This window comes from Cryptomeria japonica, chromosome 7 (assembly GCF_030272615.1).
Source record: "Cryptomeria japonica chromosome 7, Sugi_1.0, whole genome shotgun sequence".
In the NCBI taxonomy this organism is placed as follows: domain Eukaryota; kingdom Viridiplantae; phylum Streptophyta; class Pinopsida; order Cupressales; family Cupressaceae; genus Cryptomeria; species Cryptomeria japonica.
Genome location: NC_081411.1, coordinates 135,028,872 through 135,047,963, shown reverse-complemented (window position 1 = coordinate 135,047,963; position 19,092 = coordinate 135,028,872).

Here is a 19,092-nt window from a genome sequence, read left to right as displayed (position 1 = left end):
CTTAGTTTCTTCCAACTGCAATTTCAAGTCAAATATAACTGGTTGGACTCATCTAGTGATTGTTTCAAGAGATCTTATTTAGTCACTACGGTAAGCTTGACCCTTTTTAGTTCTCTTCTTGTTTTACTCAATTCCTCAAGACCACTAATAAGTTCCCCTTCCAAATCCACTTCGGCTTCAATATCCTCCTCCTCCTTATCTTTATCAACTAGTTCATCAAGTGCCATAAAGAGATTGACATATTTGTCATTCTCATGGTAATCATCTTCTAATGAATTTTCCTCATCTTTTGTATCATCCTAAAAAGTATATAGGATGTTTTGATTCTCGTAGCCTCTCCTTCCTTGCCGATAGTCATTTCTTTCTCTATTTTTGCTAGTAGATTTTTGAAACTCCGTTGACTCATCTCCATCTATTTATTTATGAGGACAATTTGTCAAAAAGTGTCTGACCTTCCCATAGTTGAAACATTTAAGTGGTAGCTTTCCTTTATACCGGTCGGACACCCTTTTTAACTTCCTAACAAAGTTTTCTACTTCTGCATCAGAATCTTCACTAGATTCTTTATGAGTAGCAACTTCTTTCCCCTTTTTGGTGTTGTTGAATGCTTCTTCTTTCCTTATGGGAGTGTCACTAGTTGTTCCCATCTCATAGGTTGTCAGTAAGCCAAATAACTCATCCATTGTAAAGGTCTTCAGGTCATTGGATTCTTCTATGGTAGACATGTTAGTATCATACTTGGGTGTGATAGATCTAAGTACCTTCTTGACAAGAGTCTCATCTACAATCTCTTCACCAAGTCCTATAGTGGTGTTCATAGTTTCATCAAATCTATGAAGATAGCTTGCAATATTTTCCTCATCTTTCATCTTGATTCTTTCAAATTGTCTCCTTAGTGCTTGTAGCTTGGCCTCTTTGACTTTTGCATCTCCTTCAAATAACCTCTGCAATTTATCCCAAGCCTCCTTTGCTGAAATATAGTGCATGACTTTGAAAAACTCATTATTAGACAACCTACTCAAGATAGCATGTTTGTCCTTTTCATTGTTCTCATATTTCTTTTTAGCATCTGGATCAGTGGGAGGAACACTAGGAACAACATACCCATTCTTGACAGACATCCACACATCAAAACCTAGGGAGGAAATATAGGTCTAAATTCTTCTTCTCTAGAAAGCATAGTTAGATCCATGAAATATGGGGGTTTTTGAGGAAGCAGACTCATTTCTTGCCATTGTGTTCAAAGTCCAAAATCTACCCAAGGTTTAGCGATAACTGATAATATATTCTCTCATACCAATTTTTGAACATAGATCACCACTGAGAGTGGGGTGAATTAGTGGTTACTAAACTTTTTGACCTTTGAAAACAACTCCAGAATGCCTATTACTAACTTAAGAAATTAAAAAATCAAACTAGTAAAGCAGGAAGGAAAGCCAAAGAGATCAATCACACAAATGCAACTCACAACACCTGATGTACAAGGAAAATCCAATATGGGAAAAACCTTGGTGAGAAAAGTTGTTGGAGACTATTGCTCCAATCCAGCCTCATAGGTAAAACATTGAATTATATAGATTTAGGGCACCAACCCAAGGAGCACCAACCCCTTCACCAAGATTCAACTTGGGAATGTATATTGAAATATAATTTAGATATAGTTAAGGCTTCTTGTTGCAAATGAATTCTGTAACTCTTGATCAAATATCTCATTGCCGGTTGAGAGTCTTCTCTTCCATTGAATCTCACACTACCGGTTGTGAGATTACTTTCTCCGATTCTTGGCCACTATTATCACTACTTATCTCTCATAGTTTCACAAAACTCTATGTCACACTTGGATGATGCCTTTCTCTACTACATCTTGTTGGTTTGCTTAACTATTGAACTTATAGTTATACCAGTACTCAATCACTGTCAGTTAAACCCTCTCATCATTTTGCTTGCTCACTTACTCTACAAATTTCTTAGAATGATTTCTAAGGCCAAAATTTTCTCAACACTTAATCTCTCTTCTCTCTTTTTTCTTCTTTGTAGCATAATGATGCTCTGTTTCGAGCTCATCTTTTTATACCATGGTTTCCCGCCAAGAATGCATTAAAAATGTTGGCATTATGTGAACTGGTATGAAGACATAATGATATTGTATGTTGTCATTGATGTCAATATGTGACATGATGTGAACCGGCACATGTGATAGGTAAGAAGAGAGAACCGGCATATGTATGAACCGGTATATATGCCAAAGTGAAGTGACATATTTGTTCAAGATGAACCGGCATGTAGTTATGGGAACCGACACATGGAAGCATTGTGTGACTACTAGTTGGTAAGTAGTTTCCACTTCAGGATTTCCGATTGGAGTACCTCAAGCCTATGTGACTCAATCGGTGATCTTTGTGTGATAAGTTAACAGTATAACAAAGAACAGGTCATGTTGCCACGTAAGCTCTATGTGCATGAAGGATCTTGCATGAAGAAGACTATTCCTATCTACCTTGGGAATGTGCGAAGTTTGTCAAACGGTGATAATGCATGATGGGTTATTAGCCGCCATGAAATTGGTGAATAATGGATGATGGAGAATCCCCTGAGATTGATTCAAGATTGTTGCATTTAATGCAGTATGATTCAACAGTTAGGATTGAACTACTTGAATTGCTTAACCTAACAGGTTTAGGGTTTAGGGTTTTTGCTACCGACCTGTCTGTTTCCTATAAGGTCGATGTTGTGTTTCTTTCTAAGGTTGTTGGAAAAAGTTGTATGTGTGTATCCAGGGAAAGTGATGCATTATTCTTGCCAAACCAAAGTAGAGAAGATATACCTACAAAGTGAATGAGCAGGAGGTGGAGAGGAGCCAAAACGGATTTGCATTGGCATTGAGTGTTGTTACCAGATCATTGTAATTTCTATTGATCTTTAACCACTTCAATAGTTGTGAACTCCCTTAATAGGGTAGCCTTAACTGGCTTGATACAAATCCCTTAATCAGGTAACTTGAAGTTACTGAGTTCTGAGAAGCTATAGAGCTTTGGAGATTCTTTTTTCTATTGAGTTCTTGAAATCCTCTAACAAGGTAACCCTAACCGAGTTTAACCCTTAACCAAGTGATCCCTAACAGGATCGGTTCCTAGCAGAACCTATTGTAATGTCTTTAACCGAACAAGGCTCCTAAGAGAGCGGACTTCTAAAGAGTTCAAAACGAAGCTTGTGGGTATTAATCTCCACCATGGTTTTTCCCAGTTGGGTTTCCACGTGAAAAACAAGCATGTCATGTGTGATGCTTTTATCTTGTGATGTTTTGTTATTGCCTATTAAGCATATGATGGTTCTGTGTTTTATGCCTGTCAGTAAAACATGTTGAACTAGTTATAGTGAAGATCTGATAATAGATCACCTGTTCATGCATAAGGGTGAAATGGTAGTGTTGTTTTGAGTTAAGAGGTAAGCTTAGTGAGTGACCAGTTTATGATTGTTTCAGTTATTCTGGGTGTTATTGGTTACACTCTGTTTCAACTAGTATCCCTGTTTGCTAGTCACTTGGAGTATTTGCTAGCAAACTAGTTTTGGACTATATTTGTGTTTATACTAATTCACCCCCCCCTCTTAGTACTAGGTTGGTACTAGTGGTTCATCATTGAGTTATCAAAAAAAAACTGAACGACTAGGGTTTTCTTTTCCCAACACAATCTACATGACATGCGATCCAGTCCATCTTAGATCGATCACCTGTACTCTAGGGATACATCTGTACATGTTTTCCATTATCCAATGGATACTTGCTAAAGATAGAAATTACGTACAAGATTTTCTACCTTCAAATCTGGCGACACATAAAATGCCTAGCTATTCCCTTCTCATGATCTTCTTGCAATCAGATTTACTTTTCATTGATGTAAGCACCAACTACTCCCTGATATTCCTTTGATCTTCTTTCCTCCTAGAGCTGCATTAGTCAGTCATGAACCCATGATTTGTGGCTGTCTCATTAATATCAACTATCTATTTCAACAACCCTGTCGATGGAGGCTTCACTGACCTCAGCATGTTTTCCACCTCAGCTCCACATGGCATCACAATAGTCAATCACTTAGCTCACTGACACACAGTCAATTCATACTTGATAATTTAGCAAAATCATATTGGTACATCCTTTTACCAATGATACCTTCTTCTTCTCCTAACCAGTAGAGTACACTACACCAATTACATATCTTCACCTCTAGTGGTTTGTGATTACTTTTAGCTTTCTGCCTCTTCGTCATAGATAGGAAACCATCTTCCATATGATTTTTTTGCCTTACCGGTTGTCCACCATCATGCTATTATTTAGCCATCATTTTGGTTTATGCCTTACCAGTAAGCCATCCTTATGTCTGCTCACTCTCCTGTATAGTGCCATCATAATGGTCAACACTTCTAGCTCACCGGTAACCTTGCCATACTGGTTGACATCAATGACAAATGAATGCCAAAATGCCAACAGTAATGTCATAAATAGATCTTATTTCAAAGTGATTAGAGTTAGAATATGAAGCCTTTGACTCTTCTTCAAGTGGCTTAGTGAAAGTATGTATAATTATAGTTGACATACCTATTTACATTGTTAGGTCCTAGAGACAATTGAGAGGGGGGGTGAATCAGTTGTCCAAATAAATTCAAACCAAAAACAACTTAACCAACTAAATGCTTAATACTGGTATATCATTCATATATACCAGTAGATAGTTTTATTAGTTAATTTCAATACCGGTAAAGATTAATGCATGAAACAAAAGGGAGAATAACATCCACAACACATAACACCAATATTTGTACATGGAAACCCTGTAAGGGGAAAAACCACAATGGGAAACCTTACCCACAATCAGATGATACTACTGCAAATAGTAAGTGTATACAAATGGGGTCTGCACATGCAGAAAGGCCAAGTGCCTAGAACTCACTACTCAATCACAAATGGGAGTCACACTGACTACAATTGGATGGTTAAAACCAATGATGATGTACTGCTCAAAATAGCATCTTCTTATGCTGGATTCAGTACCGGTGTAGTTCTGATTGTCTTCACAAAAACCTTGCTTCACCTTCTAAATGATGTCTGTGTGTATAGTTCTGCTTAATCTCGCATATACCTTCACACAATCCTTTTTCACATTCCACACATGATCTTACAAATAAGATCTTACATTTATATCATAACCAAGGACCAATTTTAGTAGGTTGGCTCTAAAGGATATTGCAATAAAATCAATTTACAAAAACAATGTCTGATGCAATAATCGATACAACATGTCGGCTTTAATGCATTTACAATAACAATAAAATCATCTCCAAAGCGTGTCGTGCTAATCTAGAATAGATAAGCCAGCCAGTGCTTATCATGGACCTATTTGCCGGTAACAACAAATATGCAATTAAGAATATGCTGATGACCAAAACTCCATAATAAAGTGTCCAAATGATATTTTCAAAATAACTAGGTGTTTTCCATGCCATTCTAAGTATCAGTGATCATTATATCCTGCCGGTGTACCAGATACCAGTGACTATGCATAAGTCACTTGCCTGCCCATGAATGTTGTTGATTCTCCAAAGTACCAGAGTTGATAAGTGTTAGTAGGTGTTGACATCCATGACAAAACCATACCAAAATACCAACAATCTCCCCCTTTGGCATTGATGGCAACACAAGATGGAAAAACCTTCAAAGTGCCAAAACAAAAATGCCAAATACCAAAAACCAACAATTTCCAAAAAGGAATCATAACCAGAAATCAAAGTTTAGATCTCTCCCAAAAGTAACAATCTCTCCCCCTGAGAGTGACATGAGTCTTTCTTTTGTAGAAATTTCTTTCTTGTGTTTTTCCATACCAATCTCTCCCCCTTTGACATCAAATGCCAAAGTAAGATAAAACCATTTTAAGATACAAAATACCAACTAATTCAGTATATCAACTACTCCCCCTGAGAAGTAGCTTCCCCATCAAAGCCGAAGTAAAATATTTCTCTGTTAATTCTGTCGGTTGGTGTCAGTCATCAACTTTCTAAGTTTCTACCGGTGGGGGTATGACCCCAAGATGATCTCTTAGATATTCAAAAGTCTCCTTAGTTAGAGGTTTTGTGAAAATATCTGCAATCCGCTCTTTAGTATTCATATAAACTAGTTTTATTTCTTTTGCTTCAACATTTTCCCTTAGAAAGTTCAGTTTGATAGAAACATGTTTAGTTTTAGAATGTAGTACTGGATTCTTAGATATATCAATTGATACAGTGTTATCACAATAGATATTTATAGGTTCCTTGCAATTTACTATTATGTCCTTCAACATTTGCTTAAGCCATAATACATGTGTACAATTAGTTGCTACTACAACATATTCTGATTTTGCTATTGATAAAGATGTGCAACTTTGTTTCTTACTTAACCAAGAAATTAATCTACTACCAAGAAAAAATGCTCCTCCAATGGTGCTTTTTTTGTCATCTATATCTCTTGCCCAATTTGCATCTGTGTATGCACATAATTCAAAGTTTTCATCTCTAGGATACCATAATCCAAGATTTGTAGTGCCTTGTAAGTACTAGAAAATCCTTTTTACTGTTGATTCATGATTTTCTCTAGGATTACTCTGAAATCTTGAAACAATACATACTGCATTCATGATATTAGGTTTGGTTTGTGTCAAATATAGTAAACCTCCTATCATAGATTTGTACCTAGTTGGATTAATAGGTGTAGAATCATCTCTTACTGATAATTTGTCATTTGTAGTCATAGGTGTGCTTACCGGTTTAGAGTTCTCCATCCCAAATTTCTTTAGTAACTCCTTTAAGTACTTGGATTGACTCAAGAATATACCTTTATCAGTTTGTGAAATCTGCAATCCTAAAAAGAATTTTACTTCTCCAATCATAAACATTTCAAATTCTTGTTGCATTTCAATACAGAAGTCTTTACACAATCCATCTTCTCCTCCAAAGATTATATCATCAACAAAAACTTCTATAACCAAGATGTTATCATTAGTTACTTTATAGTATAAATTGTTGTCAACATACCTTTAAAAAAACCAATCTTCAAAAGATACTTATCTAATCTAGCATACCAAGCTCATGGAGCTTGCTTCAATCCATACAAAGTGTAATGCCCACCAAAATACCCTAAAGAAACTAAACAATAATATACAAATGGAGATACTTTTTTTTTAATTAACATTTAATAACAATTAATGCAACACATAACATCTCCATCTATTTACATTCATTCATCAATTAACCAATATGAACATATATCATTACTCATTTAATGAATTAGCGCAAGCGGAAATATCACAACATCATTAATCTTTCCCTAGGGTACTTTAGCATCATTACTTAAATTCATTTCCACAATAGCATACTACGCACGTGAAAGATATATTTCACCTTCATTATTGCATCATAATATAATTATCTACTCATGAGATATGCAACCTACAACATTACTTACTTCCCATGATATGCATAATTTTCTTTCTACCAATGCATCTATATGAATCATACATGTTTACTAAATCTATTTAACATCCTATAACATATTCATTTATTACTCCATGAACATTCCTCTTTCAAGATTATTTAACATTCTAACTCACCTCTAATCATCCCATGAGATAATACAACTGATCCATAATGCGATTCCATTCTATTCCAACTATAATCCATTCATTTCCATGACTCATAAGATCACCTCTCTACAATAGTACAATACAACTAGGCCTTAACTCTAATTTCCAATTACAATTCATCTACAAATATAAGTACATTAAATACATCATGAGCATAGCTCTTTCTACTACAAGATTCTATCTATGACACACAAAAAGTGTTACATTACATACATTTTATCTTATCCATTACATAAATCTGCTATAAGGTACATCCATAGTACATCATGAAGAAGAATCCACGTCCACGCAAGTAGAATCCAAAAGAACATCCCAATGGCTAAAAAGCACCAACCTCCCGACCATGTGGAATCGAAGGAACCACCCCTGGTGCTAGGAGATGACACAAGGTCCCAACACACACTCTAAACCTAAGCTGGCACCTAAAACCAAGGAGACTAACCACACAAAGACTCTCAAGCAAGAACTTACAAAATATAACAAGAATGAACTCTCAGAGGCATAAAACTCATCAAGACATAAGTGCATCCAATAAGAATAACCATAAATCAATAAGGGGAAACACATGTAGGAGTGGAGTGTCATCACATGCCATCCTCATAACACAATAACATAATAACACAAGGCACTAGCCTAATGGACATGTGGAGCCATCTCAACCTATGAGAGACTAAGGGAGATTAGCTTACCATCTTCACGGCCTTCTCATGCTTATCCTAAAACATCCTCCCTAGGACTAAGTCATGAGGCACAATCAATTTATCATCTTATTAATTAATCTAACTACCCAACCCATCAATTATTTGGTTATCACTTATTTACAAATCATGGAAAACTCCAATGTGCCCTGGTGGTCTAGACTTCATGCATCCTTACAAGGAACCTCATGCAAGCCTATCTCTTGTGACCCCGGTCATCACAAGGAAGCCCACTCCCCCCTAACATGGTCTCAAACATGAAAACACAAGAGGCTCTAGAATCATAATTGGATATGAGAATATACATAAATCTGAAGTCACAAATAATCCATATGCAAACAACAATATCATCTCATAATCATGAAACATGAGAAAGTTAACATCATGACAACCAAAAATCAATGAGCCTCTTGGCCAAATAAACATATCAAGGCCATAAGAAATGCCATAAAATCTGAAATGAATCCTCACATAATCTTAGCAAGGCCTATCCACTTGCTGGCACATAATCACAAGAATCTCAATCTCTCTCTTGGTGCATCAACAAGAGAGGAAGCACAAACAACTCAAATGGAGTAAAATGCATACAAAAAAAAAAAAAAAATCATATGAAGACATCACCAATCATAAATAATTTTAAACATCATAAATGCCCTCAAAAAGCCTCTGGTATAACCCCAATTCCAACTGACCTCAAATAGACTTCAAACTGGACAAAACCTTAAAAATACACATAATGGCACATATGAGTGATATTTAAGCGCATAAAAAAAAAGGAAATTTTGGCAAAAAACTACTTAAGTGCGAAATCAAAACTGCTCAAAATATAAATAGCCAAATATGATGTATTTATACTCATTGGAATCGGCACGAAATAAACTATAAGAATATGTGAACAAAATAAAAAAATAAAATCCACCCAAGGAACTCCAATTGAAAACATAATGCAGACTTTTTGAGGAAGAACATCTCCAGCACTATCAAAAACTGAGGAAATACTACAACCTTGAATCTAAAATATAGAAAGAATAATATATGACTCAAATACATTTAAAAAGACATTCCACATAACCAATAACATCCATACACAAGGGGATGTGTGAAAATAAAAAGGGGAAAAAGTCATGTGAGTCTCCTCTACAACAGAGCCAGATTGGGAGCTCACAAAGACTCTCCTCTTTCCCATATTTACAATCTCCATAAGAACTCATCTACCAGGTTAAAATATCCTTAATATATAATAGAGATCTCATTAAAATAATTCACACAAGACATATAAAAAATCTGCAAGATCTTCCTCATGTTGAACATTCACGGGCAATGCACAGGAAGCATTATTTCCAGAACTATAAACCAAGAAAAGAATCTAAAATCCCATGGCTACCCATTCCAAATCTAGGAAGATTAAAGAGAATGCATAAACCAGATTATTATTATTATTATTATTTAATCATATCAAACATGGAGCATACAAGTTTCAAAATTTGAAAGCAAAACAAGAAACCAATGGAAAAGCCTTCAACCTACAACCTGTGTGATGGTTTGTAGTTGAAGAAGAGATCCCACAAGCCAAACCAAAATCCAATGAAGCTCCAGCCAAAAACCATGAGTGCAGCAATCCAAAACCAAGGAAGAAAACCTGCTGGAGAAATTTCCAGAGAATAGGAAAAATCCAACTGAAAAACTTCACGGGATTGAAAATTAAAAGCAACAATAATCCAAAAACCCTAGCCTCAATTTCGGCCAATCAAAATATTCCCATTTGGAGTATATTTTACCAACCCACCATATAATATAATCTATTCACCCATTTTGAATTTAACCAATGAGAGTGAAGGGAAGGTAAAGTAAATAAAATATACTTATTCAACTAAGTGGGATTGTTTTTATTTCTTTATTTAATTTATTGTGCTCATACACCCCACTTAGAAATAAAAAGTCAAACTATTAAATAAATATAAGATGAAAATAAATTTAATCCAAAAGGGAATTAAAATCAATTAAACCAAAAACTAATAAAATAAATTAAAGAACCAAATTGATAAAAGATGTCAAATAAATGTTAAACCATAGAAAGTCAAATAAATAATTAAATAGTCAAATACCATTAAAGATTAGTCGCAAATATTAAATAAATATTATACAACAATAAAGCTTATCAAATATTAAAATAATCATAAAATCAATAAATGTTAATTATCAAATAAATATAAATATCAAATAATTAAATATTGAAAATTTATAAATTAAATACATTAAAATAAACATTTCCAAATAGAAAACTACACATAATTACTCTAACATCATCAAGTAAATCAACTAGCATAAACTGGACTCACAATACCAAAGGACCAAGTTTACTAACTGACATGGTGAATTATGTCAAGACGTTGACTAAACATGGTGAATAACTTAGACCTAGAGTATGTGAAGGGAATCTCATGCCATCTCCGAACCACATAATCCATTGGAACTAAGACACGCTCAGACCTGTGAAGCCAGGTGGAGTCAATGTCTGGTACCTGCAAAATCCTATAACCACAAAATGACAATACCACATATACATATACATATATAGAACAAGCAAGTGATAGAGAATCTCAACGACACATCCCGCTCGCAATGAGTGATGTGGAATCATCTTTATCACGAAGACAGTCAAACATATCTCATAAACATCTCATCATATGTAAACATAAAGTAGGGTTAGTATAATCGTAATCATTATCAAAACCATGATAAATCTAATCTATCAATAATCCATCACATAGTGAGCATATAAAATCCATTGAGTAGATATATCATCAAATCACATGATCAATCATGATAGTACCAACATCCATATAGATCGTCAAAATAGCATATGTCCAATAGTATCTAACATCAATCATAAGTCACTGAAGCACATGCATAATCATCATCCAAATCATCAAAATATAGTCTAGATAAGTCTATCAAGAGAAATATAAAAGCCAACTGTAGTCAAAATAAGTCAAATCAAGGGTGGACACTACATCCTCCCCCCCTTTGCCTGGGCTTACTCCTGGAAGCCTGAGAACAAATAGGGATATAGCTCTCTCATTCGCACTGCATCCTCCCCTGTAGCCAAAGAATCATCAATCAGATCCCACTGGACCCTTACCTGCTCTACACTCCAGCCTCTGAGTGACATTTGTTTGTGCTAAAGAATGCGCACGGGCTCCATAGAAAGCTGCTCGTCGTCGACCTCCAAAGCATTCCAATCCAACACATGCAAAATATCAGGGTGGTATAACCTCAAAACTGAAACATGAAAGACATCATGGATGTGGGACAAGCTAGGTGGCAAGGCAAGGTGATAAGCCACAGGACCAATCCACTCCAGAATCTCGAAAGGTCCAACAAACTGAGGTGCCAACTTAGATCCTTTCCCATAACGGATCAGACTCTTTTGTGGGAAAACTCTCAAAAATACCCTGTCACCAATAGACAAATGCCTTTCCACTCGATGAGCATCTGCATATTTCTTCTGTCTATCCTGAGTGTCCAACAAATGCTCTCTGATGCGAGCCACCTGATCCTCCATATCCTACAACATCTTTGATCCGATATGCACTCTATCCTCTAAATGATGCCAACTCAAGGGCATGCGACATGGTCTACCATATAACGCCTAATAAGGAGACATACCTATAGAGCTATGGTAACCATTATTGTATGCAAACTCAACCAAATAGAGGTAGTCCTCCCAACGAGACTGCTGATCCATTACGTACATCCTCAACATATCCTCCAATACCTGGTTCACCCTCTCTGTCTGCCCATCTGTCTCGGGGTGATAAGCCGAACTACAGTTCAACTGCATACCCAAATCATGCTAAAGAGCTGTCCAAAGTGTTGATGTGAACATTGGATCACAATCGGATATGATCCGTCGAGGAATACCATGCAACCTCACAACTCCTTCCAAGAAATATCTAGCTATTGTCGCTGCTATATATGAAGACCTGATCGGAGAAAAGTGCGCTACTTTGGTCAATCTGTCTACAGTGACCATAATAGCATCATGACGACATGAAGACATGGGCAATCCAACTATAAAATCCATAGATATAATATCCCATTTCCATCCTGGAACCAAATTTGACTGTAATAATCTTGCGGGATACTGATGCTCTACCTTCACTTGCTGACACTCTAGGCAACATGCCACAAAATCTACAATATCTCTCCTCATACCAGACCAATGATATATTTGTTTCAAATCCATGTGCATCTTCTTGACACCTAGATGTGCCAAGTAAGGTGCATGATGTGCCTCCGACATGATCAAAACTCGAAGACCATCTGATGGTGGAACATAAATGTGTCCCAAATGCCTAAGAAGTCCATCTGATTCTACTGAGTAACTAGCATATCTGCCCTCAAGAGCTCTACCTATGTCAACCTCTACAATAATTTCCTGATACCATACATCCGAAGAAAGGGTACTAAGAATACGACTCCTCAAATCCACACTAAGAGACATTGCTGAAATCTCATGCCTCCTATGACTCAATGCATCTACTACCACATTCTCCTTACCCTGAATATATCTCACCTCATAGTCATACTCACATAAGAACTCCATCCAACACCTCTATCTAGCATTCAAATTTGGTTGCGTGAAGATATACTGCAAACTGCGATGATCATTGTGCAACTCAAATCTATGTCCAAGAAGGAAGTGCCTCCACCTAACCAAAGCATGAACCACTGCCGCTAACTCAAGATCATGGGTGGGATAGTTCTGCTCATAATTCTTAAGTTTATGCAACTCATATGCAATCACACGACCATCCTGCATCAATATTGCTCCTAGACCCTCCAAAGAAGCATCTATGAACACCACAAAATTTCCCAAAGGATCTGGTACTACTAAAACAGGTGCACTGGTCAAATGCTCCTTAAGGATCTGAAATGCTTTCTCACACTACTTTGTCCAAACAAACTTCTTTCCTTTTCTCTGAAGAGAAGTGATAGGATGAGCTATCCTAGAGAAATCCTGAACATATCTGTGATAATATCCTACTAAACCCATGAAACTACACACCTCTCCCACATTAGTGGGTGCTGGCCAATCAACAATCACCTGAATCTTTGAGGGATCAACTGCAATACCCTCTCTAGAAATCACATGACCAAGATACCTCACCTCTATCTGGAAGAAATCACACTTTGCCAAATTGGCGTATAGTTGATTCTCCCTAAGACACTGCAAAACCTGCCTCACATGGTCCTCATTCTCCTCAACCGATCTCGAATAAATCAAAATATCATCCAGAAATAGTAATACAAATCTATCCAAATACAACCTGAATACACCATTCATCAAGCTCATGAAAACTGAAGGTGCATTCATGAGACCAAAAGGTACCACTATGAACTCATAATGACCATATCTAGTACGAAAAGTTGTGCAATGAATGCCTGCCTCTTGAATCCTCAACTGGTGATACCTGGACTTAAGGTCAATCTTAGAGAATATTTTGGCATCCTTAATTTGGTCAAATAAATCATCTATCGGAGGCAAGGGATATTAGTTCCTCACTGTCACCTTATTAAGCTATCTATAATCAATGCATAATCGAAGAGATCCGTCCTTCTTCTTCACAAATAGCATAGGTGCACCCCAAGGGGACACACTAGGATGAATAAATCCCTTTGCCAACAACTCCTCTAACTGAACTCTCAACTCATCCAACTCCTACGTGGCCATCCAATAGGGAGCTTTAGAAATAGGCTCAGCTCCTGGCACCAAATCAATCCTAAAATCTATATCTCACCGAGGGGGCATACCTGGAATCTCACTAGGAAAAACATCTGCAAACTCCTAAAGAATGGGATGTTGCTGCAATAAATCCCCTGAGCTAACTTCCCCATCCACATCCTTCACTCTAAATGCAAACAACTAGCAACCCTTACGCACACACCTCTTCATCTGCATATCAGAAATCATGCAAAGAGAGATAGGTCTCTGAATACCTACAATCTCCACACTATTCCCACTGTCATCCTTCCACTACACTCTCTTACCTCTACAATCTATTTGTGCTTGGTGAGATCCAAGCCAATCCATACCAAGAACCACATCATAAGATCCCAAATACATAACATGAAGATCCACAGAAGTTTGGCAATCTCCTAAAATTAAAGGACATTTGAGCACAAGGGATTCCACTACCACTTTGGACCCAGTAGCTAACTCTACCTGCCACCTATCGTCCTGCTTTGCCGTAGCAAGCCCACATCGCTCTACTAGAAAAGGAGAAATAAAAGAGTCTGATGCTCCAGAATCAAATAACATGGAACAAGAGATACCACCTATCACACCTGATGTCTCTACAATGGTGGCCTGATGCTCAGCCTGACAGTTATCAACCATCGCAAAAACATGATGAGATCTACCTACATGTCCAGCTGTAGGCTCAGAAGTAGCTAGATTTTGCTGCCCTGACATCTGAGAAGTACGCTGAGGATAATGAACAACAATGTGACCTGGTTGTCCACATGTGAAGAATCTCTCATGAAAAACACTCTGCTACCTAGTGTTGTACTTGACTATTGAACACTGCCTCTACTAGAAGCTGGCTGTGAACTCTACGTTGGCTAGGAAGGAGTAGGTCTCCTATCACTCTAATGATTGTGACTCCTATAAACCTAAAAGCTAGCACCTCGAGCAAAGCTCTGTCCTTGAGAAAACCTCTTCTTAAACCGCTGACCACTATGAAAAGAAGAAGGATGGCTCCTAGCATATCCTGTAGACTATTGTTGTGGTCCTCTCATCATAGATCCTGTAATAGGTGCACTAACTGTCTGTCCTCTAGTCACTCCTCCTGATGCTAATGAAAGATTCTCCTCTGCTAGTCTCGCCTTCTCCATAGCTACCTCTAAGGTCTTAGGTTTGTGCATCCGAATCTCTCCACCAATATGATCATTTAGACCTCTAACAAAGTGTTGGATCAACATCGGCTCATCATCTGCATATCGAACATACTTTCTAAGCTTGAAGAATTTGCACTCATACTGCTCCACAGTCATCCTCTGTTGTCTCAAATCATGGAACTCATCAGCCTTCCTCTACCTCCAATGATGTGAAAGAAATCTGGCATGAAACTGCTCCATGATTAACTCCCATGATATCGTCGCTATGTCTAAATGCAACTTTTGTTCCTCCATGTGCCACCATGTCATCGCAAAATCACAAAGATGCAAAATTGCACATCTCGCCTTGGTGTTACTGCTACACTGGTGCATAGCAAAACACCTACCTAAGTCCAATAACCAAGTCTCTACCTCCATGCCACTATCTAAGCCATCAAATGTAGGAGGATGAGTCCTATTCAGATCCCTGATGTGACTAGCTACAAGTGCCTCCTGATCCACCTCAATTCTCCTCCTAGGAGAACATGAACGCTCTCTCTCTTGATGCTCTAAATGACGAGATCCCTCCTGCTGGTTCTCCTCCTGTCTCGGTCCTAGGCGACCAAGAAGCTCCTGAAGCACGTTCACCAACTATGGGATTGGATCATCTCTAGGCTGCTCCTACTCCTATTCCTCATGGTGTGACTCTTCAGAAACCTCAGCGTGAGGGTTTCTACGAGTACCCATACGATCAACATGACGACAATCTCTACCCCTAACAAGCATCTTATCTAAGAAAAATGAAAAGGAGATTATAAGCTAAACATCTAAGAAAACTATAACAAGAAAACAAATAGTAGGGATAAAACCATTGGGCTACCCATGCCAAATGCTAAAATGCACAATGGGCTCAATCAAAACCAGAGTACCTAGTGTTGAACATGGGCTCTGATACCAAGTTGTAATGCCCGCCAAAATAACCTAAAGAAACTAAACAATAATATACAAATGGAGATAATTTTTTTTTAATTAACATCTAATAACAATTAATGCAACACATAACATCTCCATCTATTTACATTCGTTCATCAATTAACCAATATGAACATATATCAATACTCATTTCATGAATTAACGCAAGCAAAAATATCACAACATCATTAATCTTTCCCTCGGGTACTTTAGCATCATTACTTAAATTCATTTCCACAATAGCATACTACGCACATCAAAGATATATTTCACCTTCATTATTGCATCATAATATAATTATCTACTCATGAGATATACAACCTACAACATTACTTACTTCCCATGATATGCATAATTTTCTTTCTACCAATGCATCTATATGAATCATACATGTTTACTAAATCTATTTAACATCCTATAACATATTCATTTATTACTCCATGAACATTCCTCTTTCAAGATTATTTAACATTCTAACTAGCCTCTAATCATCCCATGAGACAATACAACTAATCCATAAGGAAGAAAACTTGCTGGAGAAATTTCTAGAGAATAGCAAAAATCCAATCGAAAAACTTCACGGGAATGAAAATTAAAAGCAACAATAATCCAAAAACCCTAGCCTCAATTTCGGCCAATCAAAATATTCCCATTTGGAGTATATTTTACCAACCCACCATATAATATAATCTATTCACCCATTTTGAATTTAACCAATGAGAGTGAAGGGTAGGTAAAGTAAATAAAATATACTTATCCAACTAAGTGGGATTGTTTTTATTTCTTTATTTAATTTATTGTGCTCATACACCCCACTTAGAAATAAAAAAGTTAAACTATTAAATAAATATAAGATGAAAATAAATTTAATCCAAAAGGGAATTAAAATCAATTAAACCAAAAGCTAATAAAATAAATTAAAGAACCAAATAGATAAAAGATGTCAAATAAATGTTAAACCATATAAAGTCAAATAAATAATTAAATAGTCAAATACCATTAAAGATTAGTCGCAAATATTAAATAAATATTAAACAACAATAAAGCTTATCAAATACTAAAATAATCATAAAATCAATAAATGTTAATTATCAAATAAATATAAGTATCAAATAATTAAATATTGAAAACTTATAAATTAAATACATTAAAATAAACATTTCCAAATAGAAAACTATACATAATTACTCTAACATCATCAAGTAAATCAACTGGCATAAATTGGACTCACAATACCAAACGACCAAGTTTACTAACTGACATGGCGAATTATGCCAAGATGCTGACTAAACATGGTGAATAACTTAGACCTAGAGTATGTGAAGGGAATCTCATGCCATCTCCGAACCACATAAGCCATTGGAACTAAGACACGCTCAGACCTGTGAAGCCAGGCGGAGTCGATGTTTGGTACCTACAAAATCTTACCACCACAAAACGACAATACCACATATACATATACATATATAGAACAAGCAAGTGATAGAGAATCGCAATGACACATCCCACTCGTAATGAGTGATGTGGAATCGTCTCTATCATGAAGACAGTCAAACAATAGTCAAACACATCTCATAAACATCTCATCATATGTAAACATAAAGTAGGGTTAGTATAATCGTAATCATCATCAAAACCATGATAAATCTAATCTATCAATAATCCATCACATACTAAGCATATAAAATCCATTGAGTGCATATATCATCAAATCACATGATCAATCATGATAGTACCAACATCCATATAGATCATCAAAATAGCATATGTCCAATAGTATCTAACATCAATCATAAGTCACTGAAGCACATGAGTAATCATCATCCAAACCATCAAAATATAGTCTAGATAAGTCTATCAAGAGAAATATAAAAGCCAACTATAGTCAAAATAAGTCGAATCAAGGGTGGACACTACACAAAGCTTTTCTTAACCTGCAAACCATATCTTTTTTATCTGTCAAAGAAAATCCATCAGGTTGTTCAATATAAACTTCTTCTTCAAGATCTCCATTTAGAAATGTACATTTGACATCCATTTGATATACTTTGCAGTTCTTATGTGCTACAAAAGCCAAAAATAATCTAACTACCTCAATTCTAGCTACTGGTGCAAAGGTTTCATTATAATCAATTCCTTCTTTCTGAGAATATCCCTTACACACTAGTCTTGCTTTATTTCTGATTACCTTACCATCTTCATTAAGTTTGTTTCTAAATACCCATTTAGTTCCAATTACTTTTTTGTCTTTAGGTCGGGGAACTAATGTCCATGTGTTATTTTTCTCAGTTTGTTCTAATTCTTCTTCCATAGCTTTAATCTAGTGTTTATCCTCATATGCTTCATTAATTGATGATGGTTCAATTTGAGAAATAAGACATACCTCTTCATTTGCTAGTCTTCCTCTTGTCAAAACTCCTTTATACTTGTTTCCAATTATCTGATCTCAGAATGATTCAATCTTACATATCGGGGTGTCTTTGTTTGCTACTGTTCCTCAGTTACTGTGGAATTTTCAGATGATACCGGTGTAATTGGATCTTCATTCTGTACTGCTGGGTTCAGTGTAGGTTCATTTGTCAGAATTTCTGTTGCTGGTTCAATGTCTATATACCTTGAAGTTTCTCTAAATTGTTCATCAATTTTTACATTTGTACTTTCAACAATTTTCTGTAATCTTTTGTTAAAACATCTATATGCCTTGCTCTTAGATGAATAACCAAGAAATATTTCTTCATCACTTCTAGGATCAAATTTACCAATATACTCATCTCTTCTAATATAGCATTTACTTCCAAATATTCTGAAATATTTAAGAGTAGGAGTAATACCAAACCATAGTTCATGAGGGGTCTTACCGGTTTCACCTT